Source organism: Mobula birostris, unplaced genomic scaffold (assembly GCF_030028105.1).
Source record: "Mobula birostris isolate sMobBir1 unplaced genomic scaffold, sMobBir1.hap1 scaffold_576, whole genome shotgun sequence".
NCBI classification, from domain to species: domain Eukaryota; kingdom Metazoa; phylum Chordata; class Chondrichthyes; order Myliobatiformes; family Myliobatidae; genus Mobula; species Mobula birostris.
Genome location: NW_027278300.1, coordinates 8038 through 27761, shown reverse-complemented (window position 1 = coordinate 27761; position 19724 = coordinate 8038). Strand labels below are relative to the sequence as shown.

Sequence of the window (19724 nt, the reverse complement as noted above, 5' to 3'; positions counted from 1 at the left end):
TCCATCGCTTCTGCTGGAGGCTCATTCTACACCCACAGCACATTCTCAGTGAAGAAGTCCCCCCTCAGGTTCCATTATACATTTCACATTTCACCCTTAACCCATGACCTCGATTTCTAGTCTCACCCAACCTCAGTGAAAAAAAAGCCTGTTTGCATTTACCCCTCATATTTTTGTATACTTCTACCAAATCTCCCCTCAGTCTCCTATGCGCCAGGGAATAAAGTTTTATCCTTTTCAACCTTTTCCTGTAACTCAAGTCCTGGCAACATCCTTGTAAATTTTCCCTGCACTCATTCTATCTTATTGATATCTTTCCTGTAGGTAGGTAATCAGAACTGCACACAGCACTACAATTAGGCCTCACCAACATCTTACGCCACTGTAGCGTACAGTTAGAAGGACATTATTACAGCTTGGGGTGTCGGAGTTAGGAATTCAGTCCTGGCGTCCTCTGTAAGAAGTTTCTTTATGTCCTCCCCGTGGAATGTATGGGTTTTCTCCGGGTCCTCCAGTTTCTTCCGGAGACCAAAGACGTAGTGGGTAGGTTAACTGGTCATTGTAAATTATCCAATGCATTAAATTCCATCTGCCGTTTTTTCCAACTGGCCTTCATCCCACTGTAAGCTTTGTTAGCCTTCCTCGTTATCCACTACACCCCAGATCTTGGAGTTATCTGTAAATTTGCTAATCGAGTTAATCACACTGTCATCCAGATCATTGATATAGATGACAAACAACAAGACTCAGTGTCGATCCCTGCGACACAACACTAGTCACAGGCCTGCAGTAAGAGAGGCAACCATCTACTACCACTTTCTGGGTTCTTCTGCAAAGCCAATGTCTAATCCAATTTACTACCTCAATTTTCTGTACCATACTATGTTCTATGTTCTACAGTGAAGCTCTGATCCAAGTTTTCCTCGTGGGATGGTGTGAGCTTGATTGCCAAGTATTGCAAGGAGGTGCTCATTTAAACACAAAAGATTCTGCAGATGCTGGAAATTCAGAGCAACACGCACAAATGAACTCGGAGATCAGGCAGCACCCATGGAGAGGAATAAAGAGTAGATGTTTCAGCCTCTTTATTCCTCTCCACGGATGCTGTCTGGCCTGCTGAGTTCCTCCAGCATTGTGTGTGTGTTACTTGCTGGTTTAAGTGTTACAAGTTGAGTTGGATTTCCTGCCTCTCCCGGCATTATCACCAGTTGGCCTGGTATGGGAAGTGATGAGAATGAGTCAAAGTCATTGCTAACCAGTTGAGGTGTGTGATGCCTCCAGGATAAAACTCCCCCCACCAACCATGAGCAAAATATTGCAGCCCCTGGTTTGAGGAACACTACCCAAGCCCCAGGTCATATTGCCCCTGTCATAGCATTACATGGAAACCTAGACATACAGAGCAGGAGCAGGCCTTTCGGCCTAACATGTCTGTGCTCTCCATGACACCGAATGAAGCTAACCCCTTCTTTCTGCATATGGTCTATATCCTTCCATTCTCTGTTCATACATCTGTCTCAACGCCTCTTGAAATTTATAGTTTTAGCTGTTTCTGTTCTCTCCCTTGGCAACACATTCCGGCTACCTATCGCTGTCTGTGTAAAACAAACTTACCTCACACACCTCCGTTAAACTTTCACTCTCTCACCCTAAGCTACTCTACGTTGTCTAGTGTTTGACGTTTCCACTCCGGAAAGATAGAAACATAGAAAACCTACAGCACAATACAGGCCTTTCAGCCCACAATGCTGTGCCCAGCATGTCCTTACTTTAGAAATTACTTCGGGTTACCCATAGCCTCTATTTTTCTAAGTTCCATGTACCTATCCAGGAGTCTCTTAAAAGACCCCATTGTATCTGCCTCCACTGTCATTGCTGGCAGCCCATTCCACGCACTCACCACTCTCCATATAAAAAACCTACCCCTGACATCTCCTCTGTACCTACTTCCAAGCACCTTAAAACTGCACCCTTTCGTGCTAGCCATTTCAGCCCTGGGAAAAGGTGTCTGACTCTGACTATCCACACATAGTCACATCTTTCTCTAGTTCCTCTCTTTAAGGACACGTTGAGCTAAGGAAGTGCCTGACACTCACACCATGCACCCTTCAATCAGCAGCTTCAGATTCCCGGGCAATGATCTGCCCAAAGTCCAACACATAGGTGCAATCACCTGAAAGGTGTGTCCGCATTTCTACCTTCAAAGGAGGTTAAATAAGCGTTGAATACCCTGAGAAACAGATGTACCTTTGAAACTATCCTGACTAGCTACATCATGGTCTGGTATGTCAGTTCAAATGCGCAGGAACATAAGAAGCTGGAGAGAGCAGAAAACTCAGCCCAGTACCTCAGGAACACATCCCTCCCCACCATCATTAGTATCTGCAGGAGGTGCTTGAACCAACTGGCACAGCCCTAATCACTACACTTTAGCAACGCTATGTCCACTTTGGTCCCCTCGCACTAAGATGGACTTCCCCTTTTTTTTTGCTGTAATGGCGTTCTTGCTTGTAAAAATAATTCATGACTAATTCATGTTTCTGTGAATGCTGCTTATCTGATGCCGTTGCCTGCGATGCTGCTGTATGCAGGCTTTTCATTGCACTGTGCGTGCTTGCAATCGTGCATTGTCTTTCATCTGATTCCCACTCCAGCACTATCCATCCCACTTCCCCTCCCAGCCTGATATACTTCCTCCTCAGGCGCGATCAGCACCCCACCATTATGACCCTCCTAAACAAAAATACACCCGAAATCCCGCAATCCCTGAAAACCTGCTGCCTTATCCAAACCTCCCTTTCTTCTTCAAAGTCCTTGTAAGTGTTAATCCCTGCAAAGTCGTGCCCACCTTTCCTGGAATCACTCCAGTCAGGTTTGTGTCACGAGACTGACAAGGTTATCGGAGTCACCAGTGACATGAGTCGTAGGGTTGACGTGGTGGAACAGTCAAAGCCCTTCCCTCGCTGAAGACCTTTTCCAAATCCTTGTAGGCACAGGGAACTTTGACCAGCTTGAGTGCTGAAACTGCCTCCGAACATCCCTCCAAGGGTGCCTCCTGAGGCTCCTTAGGTGGCAGGGGAATTCGGCAGACCTCAGAGCCTCCTTCATAGTTTCACTAGAATCTTTTGTCAAAACAGAGTCCAAATCAGAGTACTTATCCATCTCCAGAACCTTGACCAAATCAGAGTCGAAATTGTCATCTGTATCCTCAGACAATGACAATGAGGCGCTACGAATAGTCTTTGTTCTCCTGGGACTAGAGACTAGGTTTCAAGGATCAATGCCTAGGAGCCTTTCCCTTGTACAGGACCTGGTGACTGTTTCCCTTAGGCTTGGCTGCTAAGCCACCAGAATTCTTTGGCATCTCCTTGGTGGCTTTCTTGGCTTGCTCCTGAATTAGAGACCCTTTCTTTCCAGTTCCAGTGCACCTCTGACTAGACAGGGTTGGGACTCACATGGTCCTTATGACTGGAGCCGGCATGCCTGCCCTTAGGTGCAGGACTGAATCTCCTAATGGCTTCAGGTTAGTCCAAGCAAAAATTGGCCTCCGGTCTTGGGAGAATCGAAAGGCTCACCAAACTGAAAACTTTCCCTCTTGCCCAGACTTGACTATCCGATGGTCCTCCCTTCCTCCCAGTTCATGGAAGAGTTATTTTTGGACAGCCAAGGGTGCTGTCAAGAGTTATTTTTGGACAGTCAGAGGTGTGTGAGGAGAGGCTATGATATGGAAACTAATGTCCTCTGCATGTTCCCCCGTCCTCATTTGTAAAACCAGCATCTCCTTTATGATCTGCCCAGATCCGAGAGGGTGACTACCCAAGGCAGTTGTGATCACATGCTGGCTCAGCTCCTGCGGAGGGATTTTCAGTTGACGGGTTGTTCCCTAGCTGGTTCCGGTGGGATGGTGGAACACCCTCTCCATGGCATTCATGAATTCTGCCGAGTCAGAGCTGATCTTCCACCTCTATTCCCACTGCGCAGTGGCCCAGGCCAGGGTCCTCCCAGTCAAAAGGGAGATCATGAAGGCCACCTTTCTGCGCTCCACGTGAGACTGGGAGGGCTGGAGTTCAAACACCGATGAACACTGAGTGAGGAAGCCCTGGCAAGTACCTGGGTCACTGCCGAGTCTCTCTGGGGTCAGCAGATGGACCGACTCCACAATGCTACCGACAGCCTCACTTGATCGACTCTGGCATCCTCCTTGCGGCAGTCGGTGCATGGCGACCTGGAGGTCGTGTATCTCCAGGCTCTGTCTAGAAAACTTCTCGCCATGGCTGGCCACAGCTGACAAGAGGCTCCAATCCCCTACTGGGTCCTGGCTCAGTCATACAAGAATGGCAAGGATCCAAGTGTGGGAGCACCCGAAATTAGAATCGAGACAGGATACGAGACTGAAACGAGGACAGGTTTAAAACTAGACACTAGACAAGAATCAAAGTACAGCTGACAGCTGAGCACCGAAGCTCACTTCAGATACTCTTTAAATATTAAAATCCAGGTGCCAAAACATGGGCGCCAGTTAGCGGATGGGCTTGAATCTTTAAAGGGGCCGTGCCAGTTACTGATATTCCGGAGAGTCAGAGCGTATAAACCCCAGAAGCTGGTGCAGTTGGTGTGCATCATAACAAAAATTTCATGGCAATTACAATAAAGCTGATGGAAGACTGAGCCAGGTGCTCCCGAAGATAAAAAGGATAATGAGATTTATTATACAGGTGTCACTCTCTGTTCTGAACTGATTCTCCACCTTGCTCCCTCTGTAAGTGAGAGCTCTTCCAAAACATTTGGATCTCTCGCCAGATTTTCAGCAGGAAAGGCCATTGTCTGCAGTCTACCATCCCTGCAAAATCATTGCAGACACCACCCACCCTGCAAACTGCCTGTTCCAAAAGCTCCCGTCTGGAAAGCTCTATGGGGCTAGTAAAACAAAAAATTCATGGCATTTTAAAAGTTTCTTTCCTCAGACAGATGATCTGATTAACCATTCTAATTAGCCCATCACACCCTCCTCTGTCTATTATCTCAATCACTGCACGATAAACACTTTAAACCGCATTTTATAAAATTGTTTACATTATAAATACATGCTGGTGTTTGTATTTATGTACATTTTATTCCATATCTGTGTTTAGCCTCTAATTTTTTATAGAATTAATGATTCCTTCTGATTGTTGAATGTTGTTTTTTCTGTTACATATCACACCAACACACCACAACAAACTCCTAATCCATGTGACTGTATATCATGAATAAGGTTAATCCTTAACCCTTGAAATCATCTCCAGCTGTAATTTGATAACACTGCCTAGAGTGGCCGTGTTCACTTTTACTTCCAATTCTAATCTTTGTGTTGAACCTGCTCTAACCCCGATTACTACAGAGCCCAATTCAGGAGGCAGCCCAGCCACATTGTTTGCAATATTCAGAAACTATGAAGGTGTTCAACTTTGTTCAACAACAAAACTATTTTTCTCACTAGTTCGTTGAAATGCAGAACATTAACCCTCGAAGTCTCTAGTGCAATCCTAAAAGATTTCTGACTGAAGGAGTGGCAGGTTGGTAAATTGGTTTATTATTGTCATATGTAATTAGGTGAAAGACATGTCGTGCGTAATGTTTGTACAGATCAATTTTTACAACTGAGCATTGTAAGATAAAACAATAACAGAGTGCAGAATAAACATAGAAACATAGAAAATAGGTGCAGGAGTAGGCCATTCGGCCCTTCGAACCTGCATCGCCATTTATTATGATCATGGCTGATCATCCAACTCAGAACACCGCCCCAGCCTTCCCTCCATACCCCTTGATCCCCGTAGCCACAAGGGCCATATCTAACTCCCTCTTAAATATAGCCAATGAACTGGCCTCAACTGTTTCCTGTGGCAGAGAATTCCACAGATTCACCACTCTCTGTGTGAAGAAGTTTTTCCTAATCTCGGTCCTAAAAGGCTTCCCCTTTATCCTCAAACTGTGACCCCTTGTTCTGGACTTCCCCAACATCGGAAACAATCTTCCTGCATCTAGCCTGTCCAATCCCCTTAGGATTTTATACGTTTCAATCAGATCCCCCCTCAATCTTCTAAATTCCAACGAGTACAAGCCCAGTTCATCCAGTCTTTCTTCATATGAAAGTCCTGCTATCCCAGGAATCAATCTGGTGAACCTTCTTTGTACTCCCTCTATGGCAAGGATGTCTTTCCTCAGATTAGGGGACCAAAACTGCACACAATACTCCAGGTGTGGTCTCACCAAGGCCTTGTGTAACTGCAGTAGTACCTCCCAGCTCCTGTACTCGAATCCTATCGCTATAAATGCCAGCATACCATTCACCTTTTTCACTGCCCGCTGTACCTGCATGCCCACTTTCAATGACTGGTGTATAATGACACCCAGGTCTCGTTGCACCTCCCCTTTTCCTAATCGGCCACCATTCAGATAATAATCTGTTTTCCTATTTTTGCCACCAAAGTGGATAACTTCACATTTATCCACATTAAATTGCACCTGCCATGAATTTGCCCACTCACTCAACCTATCCAAGTCACTCTGCATCCTCCTAGCATCCTCCTCACAGCTAACACTGCCACCCAGCTTCGTGTCATCCGCAAACTTGGAGATGCTGCATTTAATTCCCTCATCCAAGTCATTAATATATATTGTAAACAACTGGGGTCCCAGCACTGAGCCTTGTGTTACCCCACTAGTCACCGCCTGCCATTCTGAAAAGGTCCCGTTTATTCCCACTCTTTGCTTCCTGTCTGCTAACCAATTCTCCATCCACATCAATACCTTACCCCCAATACTGTGTGCTTTAAGTTTGCACACTAATCTTCTGTGTGGGACCTTGTCAAAAGCCTTTTGAAAATCCAAATATACAACATCCACTGGTTCTCCCCTATCCACTCTACTAGTTACATCCTCAAAAAATTCTATGAGATTCGTCAGACATGATTTTCCTTTCACAAATCCATGCTGACTTTGTCCGATGATATCACCGCTTTCCAAATGTGCTGTTATCACATCTTTGATAACTGACTCCAGCAGTTTCCCCACCACCGACGTTAGGCTAACCGGTCTATAATTCCCCGGTTTCTCTCTCCCTCCTTTTTTAAAAAGTGGGGTTACATTAGCCACCCTCCAATCCTCAGGAACTAGTCCAGAATCTAACGAGTTTTGAAAAATTATCACTAATGCACCCACTATTTCTTGGGCTACTTCCTTAAGCACTCTAGGATGCAGACCATCTGGCCCTGGGGATTTATCTGCCTTCAATCCCTTCAATTTACCTAACACCACTTCCCTACTAACATGTATTTCGCTCAGTTCCTCCATCTCACTGGACCCTCTGTCCCCTACTATTTCTGGAAGATTATTTATGTCCTCCTTAGTGAAGACAGAACCAAAGTAATTATTCAATTGGTCCGCCATGTCCTTGCTCCCCATAATCAATTCACCTGTTTCTGTCTGTAGGGGACCTACATTTGTCTTTACCAGTCTTTTCCTTTTTACGTATCTATAAAAGCTTTTACAGTCAGTTTTTATGTTCCATGCCAGTTTTCTCTCATAATCTTTTTTCCCCTTCCTAATTAAGCCCTTTGTCCTCCTCTGCTGAACTCTGAATTTCTCCCAGTCCTCAGGTGAGCCACTTTCTCTGGCTAATTTGTATGCTTCTTCTTTGGAATTGATACTATCCCTAATTTCCCTTGTCAGCCACGGGTGCACTACCTTCCTTGATTTATTCTTTTGCCAAACTGGGATGAACAATTGTTGTAGTTCATCCATGCAACCTTTAAATGCTTGCCATTGCATATCCACCGTCAATCCTTTGTGTCATTTGCCAGTCTATCTTAGCTAATTCACATCTCATACCTTCAAAGTTACCCATCTTTAAGTTCAGAACCTTTGTTTCTGAATTAACTATGTCACTCTCCATTTTAATGAAGAATTGCAGTACAGGGAAAGTATAGTGGAGGTCATAACGAGGTAGATTATGAGGTCAAGAGTCCATTGACAGGGTTGACAGTGTTGTTAGGAAGACGTATGGTGTGATGGGGACTGGGCTCCAGAGCCGTGAGGTACTGTTACAGCTGTATAAGATCTTAGATAGACCCCACTTGGAGTACTGTGCTCAGTTTTGGTTACCTCACTATAGGAAGGATGTGGAAATTATAGAAAGGGTGCAGAGGAGTGTGACGAGAATACACATAAAACTAAGATGTTTGCTGGCCTGGGTTAGCATCAGTGACATCAGCAGTTGGTCTGCCACCTGTCCTCAGGGGAAGGAGAGATAAGGAACAATGGACAGGCGATCTGGAGATGTGTAATGAAGGGACGGGAGAGAGAGCTGTCTGGAGCGGCTCCCCCTTTGAACCCTGAACTATTTGAAGTGATGGATAGGCGATCTGGAGATGTGTAATGAAGGGACGGGAGAGAGAGCTGTCTGGAGTGGCTCCCCCTTTGAACCCTGAACTGTTTGAAGTGATAGACAGGCGATACCCCAGCAGGGGGATAAAAAGAGACCGGTTCGCTAAGGCAACACACATGACACCCAAGGTAACGAGACCCTGGAAGCGGTGCGCCTCTCACGAGTCGGTGAGAAGTACCGGACAACACACAGGGTGGAAAGGTATGATCAGCGGGAACCCGGTGTGTGTCCTCCCTTGCTTGGGTGCCGAGTTCACTGCAGAGGATCGACCGCATCTGGAGGAGGGGTCACAGTCAGTGACCTCAGGTGACATCATCAAGGACCCGCCCGGAAAGCTGCTTGTGAGCAATCTCGCCGGTCTGTGAGTGGAAGCCGTGTCTGAATGATCAGTCATTCCTGTTCTCTCTCTCTCTCCCCCCACGCTGTCCATCACCATGGCAACGATTACTGCGAACTGAACTACTAAATTGGACTGAACTTTGTGTCACTTTGAAATTGGTCATTTATCCCTAGACAACGATAGAGCTTGATTGATGCTGTCATCTTAATTCTGTGCACATGTGTGGTTATCATTGCTGAATTGTTGCATTTATTATCCTTTCGATTACTGTGTTGCTTGTTTCTTTAATAAAACTTTCTTAGTTCTAGTAATCCAGACTCCAACTGAGTGATCCATTTCTGCTGGTTTGGCAACCAAGTTACAGGGTACGTAACATAAGTGGGGGCTCATCTGGGATTTTGAACGCTAAATTTGGGATGGAGTAAATTGGTTGGGTTAAAATTCCCGAAAGAAAGAAAAGACAAACAGCAGAAATGGAGGCTGAGGAATTTATAAAGGCGCCGACCTTGGAGGCACTAGAGGATGCCAGGAAATCGGAATTGGTAGCTGTGGCCAAACGGTTGAATCTTGCTAAGGTGAAGTCGACAATGAGGAGAGAGGAGATACACAGAGCTATTGTAGAGCACTATGTATCTAAACGTGTGTTTCCCCAAGGCGAGCTGGGGGTGGTGTCTATTGAAAAACCTGCTGGAGACGCGGTACAGGTACAGCTTGAAAAACTGAGACTCGATCACGAGTTCCGGGTACGACAGTTGGAGCGAGAAGAGAAAGAGAGGAACAGACAGTGGGAGAGAGAGGAGAAAGAGAGGGACAGACAGTTGGAGAGAGAGGAGAAACAAAGGGAAAGCCCAAGAAGCTTACTCCGCTTTGTCTGCAGAAGATGCCCAGCGGTATGAGGTGGTGAAAGAGGCCATCCTCAGGATTTATGAGTTGGTCCCGGAGGCATACCGGCAGAGGTTCCGGAATGCGAGGAAGCAGTGGGACCGCACGTATTTGGAGTTTGCCCGTGAGATGCAGACATATTGTGAGCGTTGGTGCGCCTCGAAGGGAGTAGAGGGGGATTATGACAGACTGCTACAGCTGATCCTGATTGAGCAGTTTAAAGGTTGTGTCCCTGAGGGTATGAGACCCTACCTCGATGAGAAAGAGGCAGCCACGTTAGCCGCAACTGCTAAGTTAGCGGATGAGTATGTGTTGACGCATAAAATGAAGTTTGCCCCGAGTAAAGGCTACCAAAAGGGTCGTCAGGACGGCGGGGAGAGTCCGCCAGAAAAGTCAGTAAGTAAGCCGGCGGCTAGTGAAAAGGATAAGGTAGACCGGGAGCAGTCTGGTAGGAAGTCCCCTGGGGTCGTCTGTTATAATTGTGGGAAAGTCGGACACTTTGCGTCCAGGTGCTTTGCCGCAAGGAAAGGAAAGACGGGGGTTCCGGCTGGCTGTATTGAGCCGGCAAACCCACCGCCAAGGGAGAGGAGGTCTGATAAAGTTCAGGAAGGGCGCGAGAAGTTTATCTCGGCCGGATTGGTGTCAGTGAAGGAGGGGTTAAAACCAGTTCCAGTGCAGATCTGGAGAGACACGGGAGCGTGTCAGTCACTAATACTGAAGAGTGCTTTAGACTTTAGCTCAGAGACCGAGACTGGGGAGGTCAGTGTGATAAAGGGCATTGGAAAAGGGACTGAAGCCGTGCCTTTGCACCAGATACACCTACAAAGCAACTTGGTCTCTGGACTAGTCACGATCGGGGTGAGGTCCGAATTATCGATGAAAGACTTGGAAGTCTTGCTCGGAAATGACCCCGCGGGGGGAATTGTGTTCCCCGCCATGAGGTTTACAAGTCAGCCTGCCAGCATGGAGGCCCCGCCCGTGGACTCGCAGGTTTATCCCGTTTGCGCAGTAACTAGGCGGATGACGAGAAAAGCTGCAGAGGCCGACTTAAAGTTAGCTGAAACGTTTCTGCCAGCCTTGTACGGGGGGGGGGGGATAGAAAGTGAAAAGACGGAACGAAATGAAACAAGAGGGAGTGAGGGAGCTGAGGCAGACTTAGCATTAGCCGGGGGGACCTTATACAGGCACAGGAGTGGGACGAGGAGCTGATGGATTTGGCAGAGACAGCTCTCAGAGGCAGAATTAAAAAAGGAGCCAGTAGGCTATTATGTAAAGGAGGGAGTACTAATGAGGAAATGGAGACCACCTACTGTGCCGGCAGATGAGGAATGGGGAGTTGTACACCAGGTGGTAGTGCCGAAGATTTATAGGGGCGAGATTTTTAACCTGGACCACAAGGTACCCCTCGGTGGACATTTCGGGGTGAGGAAGACAGTCGACAGAATTATGAAGGACTTTTACTGGCCAAACATGAGGAAAGATATTGTTGAATACTGTAGGGATGTCATTTATGTCAGGTGGTAGGGAAGCCAAATCAGGTCCTGCCTAAAGCGCCCCTTCGACCGATACCCGCTTTCGGGGAACCTTTTTCCCGAGTCATTGTGGATTTTGTCGGTCCCCTGCCCAGAACTGCGAGTGGGCGGGAGTATGTGATGACTATGATGTGCGCCGCCACCAGGTTTCCGGAGGCTGTGCCCCTGGCCAGCGTGAAGGCGCCCGCTGTGGTAAAGGCGCTTGTGAAATTTTTCACTACGGTGGGGCTGCCCAGGGAAATCCAGTCGGATCAGGGGAGTGTCTTCACATCTCACACATTCCGACGGATGTTGGATGAGATGGGAGCACAGCAGATTTTGGCCTCCGCGTACCACCCTGAGTCACAAGGGGCGTTGGAACGATTCCACGCCACCTTAAAGACAATGATTAAAATTTACTGTCAAGAAAACGCTAGGAGCTGGGATGATGCTTTGCCCCTCCTGTTATTTGCCGTGAGGGACACGGTTCAAGAGTCATTGGGGTTAAGCCCATTCGAGCTCGTCTTTGGTCATCGGCCCAGAGGACTCCTGACCTTACTAAAAGAGCAATGGTTCAGTCCGGCAGTTCAAATTAATGTGATTGATTATGTTTTAAAATTTCGTGAGAGGCTGGAAAGGATCTGTGACCTTGCCAAAGAAAATCTGCGAGACTCCCAGACTAAAATGAAAAAATGGTATGATAGGCGTGCCCGCGAAAAAGAGTTCCAAGTGGGCGATTGGGTCTTAGTTCTGTACCCAGTGGTAGCCAACCCCCTAGGCGAGATTCCACGGTCCGTACAAGGTAACTAAGAAGATAGACCCTTTGAACTATGTTATCGAAACGCCGGACAGGCGTAAACCCACACAGTTGGTACACATTAACATGTTAAAAGCCTACCACGATCAGAAAGAAAACCCGGTTGGTGTTATCACAGAAATTACTGAGACTGGGGAGTCGAATGAGACGGGAAAAACCCATTTTGAAAAGGTGAATATGGTGCCGACCCGATTGGAGAACTCTATTGTTCTGGCTAATCTTGCTGACAAGGTCTCTCACCTAACCCCCGAACAAAGCGGGCCATTGATAAAGTTAATTAAACGGCACACAGGTGTATGTCCCGATGTCCCGAGGCGATGCAAAGGGTCGGTGCATGATGTTGTGGTCTGGAGTGACACGTGGGAGGAGCACATTGTGGCGGTGGGGGAGCTAACCTCGCAAAAAGTGAGTTCGGCCACGCGAAGGTCACTTCTCTGGGATTTGTGGTAGGACAGGGGCAGCTGGCTCCGATGCAGGCTAAGGTGCGGTCTATCTCGGAGGTCCCCACCCCGACAGACAAGAGAGCCCTGAGAAGGTTCTTGGGGATAGTGGGGTACTACAGGAAGTTTTGCAAAAACTTTGCGGATATTACTCTCCCTCTCACTAAGCTTTTGCCAAAGAATGCGAAGTTTGTGTGGGACGACCTTTGTCAACAAGCCTTCGAGAGTCTGAAGGCGATTCTGTGTCACCATCCTGTGCTAAATGCGCCTGATTTTTCAAAACCCTTCTAACTAGCAACAGATGCTAGCGACGAAGCTGCCGGGGCGGTGCTGTTGCAGACAGACAAAGAGGGGGTTGAGCACCCAGTCGCTTACTTTTCTAAGAAATTTAATACCCATCAGAGGGACTATTCCACTGTGGAAAAGGAGCTACTGGCCATCATACTAGCATTACAACATTTTGAAGTTTATATTTGCCCGGCACGGAAACCACTGGTAATTTACACTGACCACAACCCATTAGTGTTTTTGGCCACTATGAAAGATAAAGCAGAAGATTGCTAAATTGGAGTCTGATGCTACAGGAATTTGATATAAAAATTAGAAATATAAAAGGCACGGAAAATGTGATCGTTGACTGTCTGTCAAGGTGTTGACAGCTTCAAATTCTCTGTATTAGCCAAATAGCTGATAAAGATGTATGTTTGTGTGTGTATCAAATAATGTATTCATGTTTGTAATTTTTACCTCCCGGTAAAAATCCTTAAAGGGGGGGAAGTGTGACGAGAATACACATAAAATTAAGATGTTTGCTGGCCTGGGTTAGCATCAGTGACATCAGCAGTTGGTCTGCCACCTGTCCTCAGGGGAAGGAGAGATAAGGAACAATGGAGCAGCGTCTGAAGATGTGTAATGAAGGGACGGGAGAGAGAGCTGTCTGGAGCGGCTCCCCCTTTGAACCCTGAACTGTTTGAAGTGATGGACAGGCGATACCCCAGCAGGGGGATAAAAAGGGACAGGTTCGCTAAGGCAACACACACACGACACCCAAGGTAACGAGACCCTGGAAGCGGTGCGCCTCTCACGAGTCGGTGGGAAGTACCGGACAACGCACAGGGTGGAAAGGTACGATCAGCGGGAACCCGGTGTGTGTCCTCCCTTGCTTGGGTGCCGAGTTCACTGCAGAGGATCGACCGCATCTGGAGGAGGGGTCACAGTCGGTGACCTCAGGTGACATCACCAAGGACCCGCCCGGAAAGCTGCTTATGAGCAATCTCGCCGGTCTGTGAGTGGAAGCCGTGTCTGAATGATCAGTCGTTCCCGTTCTCTCTCTCTCTCCCCCCACGCTGTCCATCGCCATGGCAACGATTACTGCGAACTGAACTACTAAATTGGACTGAACTTTGTGTCACTTTGAAATTGGTCATTTATCCCTAGACAACGAGAGAGCTTGATTGATCCTGTTATCTTAATTCTGTGCACATGTGTGGTTATCATTGCTGAACTGTTGCATTTATTATCCTTTCGATTACCGTGTTGCTTGTTTCTTTAATAAAACTTTCTTAGTTCTAGTAATCCAGACTCCAACTGAGTGATCCATTTCTGCTGGTTTGGCAACCCAGTTACGGGGTACGTAACAGGAGATTTACAAGGACGTTGCCTGGATTGGGGAGCATGCCTTATGAGAGTAGGTTGAGTGAACTTGGCCTTTTCTCCTTGGAGCGATGGAGGATGAGGGGTGACCTGATAGAAGTGTATAAGATGATGAGAGGTATTGATCGTGTGGATAGACAGAGGCTTTTTCCCAGGGCTGAAATGGCTGGGGGCATAGTTTTAAGGTGCTTGGAAGTAGGTATAGAGGGGATGTCAGGGGTAAGTTTTCACACACAGAGTGGTGGGTGCGTGGAATGCACTGCCAGTGATGGTGATTGGGGCAGGCACAATAGGGTCTTTTAAGAGACTCCTAGATAAGTACATGGAGCTTAGGAACATAAGGGCTATGCGGTAGGGAAATTCTGGGCAGTTTCTAGAATAGGTTACATGGTCGATAAAACATTGTGGGCCAAAGGGCCTGTAATGTGCTGTAGATTTCCATGTTTCTATCATACAATAGTACCTTTCAGTAAGTTTAGAACACCAGGACAGAAACTGATAAACAGAGATCCTGCAGATGCTGGAAATCTAGACTAACACGCACACACAATGCTGGAGGAGCTTAGTATCTATGGAGAGGAATAAACAGTCGATATTTCAGGTTGAGACCATTTATCAGGACTGGAAAGGAAGGTGATAGATGAAAAAGGTAACGGGATGAAGAAAAAGGAATCTGAAAGGAGGGGAGAGTGAACCATGAAGGGGAAGGAGGAGGGGCACCAGAGGGAGGTAATAAGCAAGTAAGAAGAGAACGGGTAAGAGGGGAGCTGAAATGGAAAAAGAGAAAAGGGGCAGGGGAGAAATTACCGGTCAGAGAAATTGAAGATCATGTCACCAGGTTGGACAGTACCCAGATGAAATATGAATTGTTGCTCCTCCAACCTGAGAGTGGCCTCATCATGCCACTAAAGGAGGCCGCAGACTGACACGTCAAAATGGGAATAGGGAGCGGAATTAAAATGGATGGCCACTGGGAAATCCTGCCTGATGCAGACAGAGCAAAGGAGCTCAACAAAGCATTGGGTCTCACCACACCAGCTGCACCAGATACAGTAGATGACCCCGACAGACTTGCAGGGGAATTGTTGCCTCTCCAAGAAGGAGGGCTTGGGGCCCTGAATGGTGGTCAGGGAGGAGGTGAAGGCACAGCTGTAACACTTCTGCTTGCAAGGAGAAGTGGGAGATCAGTAGGAAGGGGTGAATGGAGAAAGCGATCCCTGTGGAAAGCTGAGAATGGGGGAAAGGGAAAGTTGTGCTTGGTGGTAGGATCCCATTGAAGATGGCAGCAGTTGCAGGGAATGATGTGCTGGATATGGAGGCTCGTGGGGTGGTAGTTAAGGACAAGAGGAACTCTATCCCCGTTCTGGCAGTGGGAAGATGGGATGAGGGTGGTGTCCAGGAAATGGAGGAGATACAGGTGAGGACAGTATCAACGGTAGAGAAAGGAAAACCCCGTTCTTTGAAGAAGGAGGATATCTCAGATGTCCTGCAATGGAAAGCTTCATCCTGAGAACAGATAGGGTGGAGGTGGAGGAATGAAAGAGGGAATAGCATTTTTACAAGTGACAGGGTGGGAAGAGGTATAGTCAAAGTAGCAGCGAGAGTCAGTAGATTTACCCATTGTGAGGAAGGAGAAGAGAGAAAGTCCAGGATGGACAGGATCTTTGATTATGCTGGCTGCTTTGCCAAGGCAACTGGAAGTGTAGAAGGAAGGCTGGTTTCTGCGATGTGCTGAATAGTTCTGGAAATGGTTTCCCGTTGCCTCAGTATCCACTGTAAGCTCCATAATCAGAAAAGAGACAGTCAAATAAACAGATTCCTGACATGATGAGAAACTTACTCTAATCTGCAAACACGGTTCTTTATAACTTGTTAATAGACTCTGGGAAAGCTCTGTCAACAGGTCTTACCCCCAGCTAGCAGACTTGTAGAGGGTAGACGAGGTGCAGGAGCAGAAGGGGGAGTTGCAGTAGGAGCCAAAGGAAGAGGTAACCTTGATCAGATTGATCAGATTATCTACAAACTACAATTCCAATAGCAATGCCAGTAGATTCAACCACAATTCACCATACGGGCAACTTCCTTGCCTCATTTTCTGATCACAGTGACGATTTGGGCCATAATGCCAAAATAAAAGACAACACAAAGTTAGCACCTTCCTATGACAGGTCAACTACTGACCCTTGTGAATGTCTTTCGCATGTATCTTTCTGCTCCAGTGTCCTATGTAACACGATTGTAGTGGCTGCAGTATGACTGGTGGAAGGCTGTTGACTCATCGGAGGTAGCCTTGGAGGAACAAACTCAAGCAGGTCCAGGTCTATAATGGCCCAGTCTCTTCTAACAAGTAACAAGTGGTGATAACCAGCTATAGTTTTGTGTCCGTGGCAGAAGTGTGTAACTAATGAAACAATGAATTTGTACAAGCTGCTAGCGGTAATAATGTAAATAAGCAAGCAGCACAAAGTCAGTGTCTCCCCTGTATTGGAAACCACAAGGACGGGTTAATCATACATTTAGTCGCCAACCTATTGTTAAAGGCTTTCCAATTAAGTCCTCCCATGTTCCAATTTAACTCTTCTCTATATCCCTCCAAAACATCTCTGAACAATCGAAGCTGTCCGCATGAAGTTACATGCCCGCATTCGAGCCTGCGTGAAAAAGCCACAAGATAGGACTACTTTTCCAGTAGAAATGAATATTGCTTATTACATATTTTTTTAATTTCAGCTTTGATTTATTTTTGCTTATTTGTTATCTAGTGCTGATGAGCGGTTATTGGTAAGTAACACTAAAACTCTTTTCCTCTCCACTAACCTGCTGAGTATTTCCAGTATTTCGAGTACATTCTGACTTTGTACAAAATGACTTAATAGTTTTGATGACATTCCCTTGCATCTCGATATAATTTCCTTCCCTGAAGTTTATGTAAATTTGCCACCATACTCTACTTGCACTCTGTGCACTGAAAATTCGTAAGTACTTTATTGACATTCACACAATGTGCTTTGAGATTCAATCATTCGGCCCCAGGCTTGCCCCACCATTTAATAAATTCATAGCTAATCTGATCTGAATCTCAACTAGACATTTACATCTATTCACTGATGCCTTTCTTTTCCTTGATTACCAAGCTGCTGACCCCTCCAACTTTTAAAAAAATCCAGAACTCTGTCTCTTCAAGGAAGAGAATTTCAAACATTGACAAAGCTGAGAGAAAACAATTTCTCCTCATCTCTCTGAGTTTGCCAACCTCTTGTTAAAATAAGGTGACCTCCACACCAAGTTCTCGATTCTCCCATGAAAGGAAGCATCCTCTCTATATTCATCCTGTGAAAATTACTCAATATCTAATTCACTTCTCTCTCTACTGAAATCCAGAGGATACAAGCTCTGCCCATCCAACCATGCCTCACAAGATTCCTGTCCATTACTTGAATTAGACTAGTGAATTTCTGAATTGCTTCCAATGCATTTACATCCTTTCTTAAGTCATGACATCAATGCCTTACACAGAACTGAGGACAGGGTCTCATCAAGACCTATATAACTGAAGAATAACCTCTTTATCTTTGTAATCATTCCTTCCACAATAAGCAGCTCCTATAGAGGACCATAACCTTGCGATGGTTTGGAGGTTTGCTTGCCTTAATGATCTGCAGAGCCATGTCAGGACTTTATGCTTTGGCTGTTGGTAGGATCACCCATGCCAAACAGGTCAAAGGCTAGAGACAGACTAAGAGTGGTCCACTGGTCCTCCAGGTTTGGGGGGTCAGATCAGGGCTACAACCTTGACTGGTCAAACAAAATTGGTACAGAAACAATGAAGAATCCTTCTGCAACTGAGTGCGACAGTATCCGCCCAGGATCTGCATGATTGACAGTAGTGGAAACTGAGGGGAAGCTGCTGACACAATGAGAGAAGCCCTGAACACCACCAGAGATGGGGGACCTTCATTGCTGCCCTAAACACCAGCGGTGTAACAGGCAGTAAGTCAGTAAATAAGCAATTACATCGTGTCAGCTTTCCCCTTTGCTTACTAGTCTTTGGAAAATCGTACGTTAAGACATCCTAATCTCTCACCATTAGAATAGTATGCTTTTTTCTGCTATAAGTATCTTTTTATTATCTTTTATTTTTCTCTTCATTGACTCTAAGTTCCTCAGTCTTTGTGCATTCCTTTTTCATTTTCATTACTCAATGCACTTTTCCTTTTGAAAACCAGCCCTTGAAAATGTCCGTACATTAATGGAGAGATATACCCACTTGCCTGACAAATAGTCCATTGTTACACTTGTTCTTTGTCCCTGTTCCTACACTTCCAACAACTGTCTTCCTCCCGGCATTTCCTTTTGTCTACGTTCCTCTGTTCCCTCTGCACTCTCCTTCTCATTATTTGTTGTAAGCTCCATCCTACATGCTCTCTTTCATTCTATTCTCCTCTCTTGCATTGTTCAAAAGGAATTTTCCCAACAGTGTCTAAGCAATTTCTTGAACTGCGTGCATCCTAGTGCAATATAACTCCATTCTCCCCAATCTCCTCTGACGTAGTTAACAAAAAACCCACAAAATCCAAAAATAGAAAATTTTAAAGAAGTCAGAAAAAAGTGCTTACAATCAGGAAATTGAAATATTAGAGTTCACATGCTGATAACTTCTCCATTACAAACTCTCTGCACTGAAATATACTGGTCAACAGCTAGTTTACTTTCAGCTCCCTGCACTGTTAACTTGTAATAAGACCATTTTTATTCCACTAAATCTTGTGTGTTAAAAATACAGATTTAAGAAAATAGTATTCAGAAAATGGAAAGTAGCTAACTATAATTCTATTTAAGCATCATACCGAGAAGGTTTCCTGGTTGTGCTTCTGCTGTTGAACAGTTTCAATCTCTCCCTAAGCGTAAGTGGTTGACAGTGTTTGAAGGTCTGTGCCCATTACCAATGGAGACCAAGACCTTCTGTACCCATGTACTTTACTGAGCAAGTCAAACAAGACAAGAAGTTGAGAAGAAGGTGAAAGCTTTATCTTTCAGTGCATATTGAAGGATTCAGTCCATGAGTCTGTGCTGCCAAAGTGTTGCCCCTCTGCTTGTAAAGCAGGCCTCCTGGGGACCCTGCCCCTGGATGAGGACCTCTGGAGTCCCAGGAGAAGCATTGCTTGGTGAATTGTCCCAGTGTTTGCCCTGCAACTCCATTTTCATGAATCAAAGCATTGCTGAAGAAACAACATCATCCAATCACAAAACAGATTGTCAATAATAACACCCAATCTGTACACACGCATGATTAAAATAATATGGTTCATACCAGCTCCTTCAGGATATTTTCCATTAGATCTTTGATCCTAAGCCACTCCCAATTTCTGCAGGTAAGGAAAAAGTTACAAAGGCTGCAAGTTTAAATGAAAGCACCAAAGGGAAAAAGAAGGATCGGATGGGTAGCGTTTCAAGTTCCAACATGGGTCTTATATATAGTCTGTGCATGAGCAGATTGTTCCAGAATCTCTTTTCATGCTCTGTTAATTATCTTAAAAATACCTAAGTTGCACTTTCTTCATATTGCGATGAGAATACCCATTAACCTTTAGAAGAACCAGACTCTTCCATTGCGCAGGTGAGTGTGATGTCGCAATCGATCCAAGTACTCTAC

The 19724-nt window shown here is 45.9% G+C and overlaps 1 pseudogene; it reads right to left on the bottom strand.

Moving 5' to 3' along the window:
* The window catches only part of LOC140193376 (solute carrier family 2, facilitated glucose transporter member 11-like), an 80808-nt pseudogene extending 61397 nt beyond the window's left edge, over window positions 1-19411 (bottom strand).
* Between the last annotated feature and the right edge of the window lie 313 nt (window positions 19412-19724).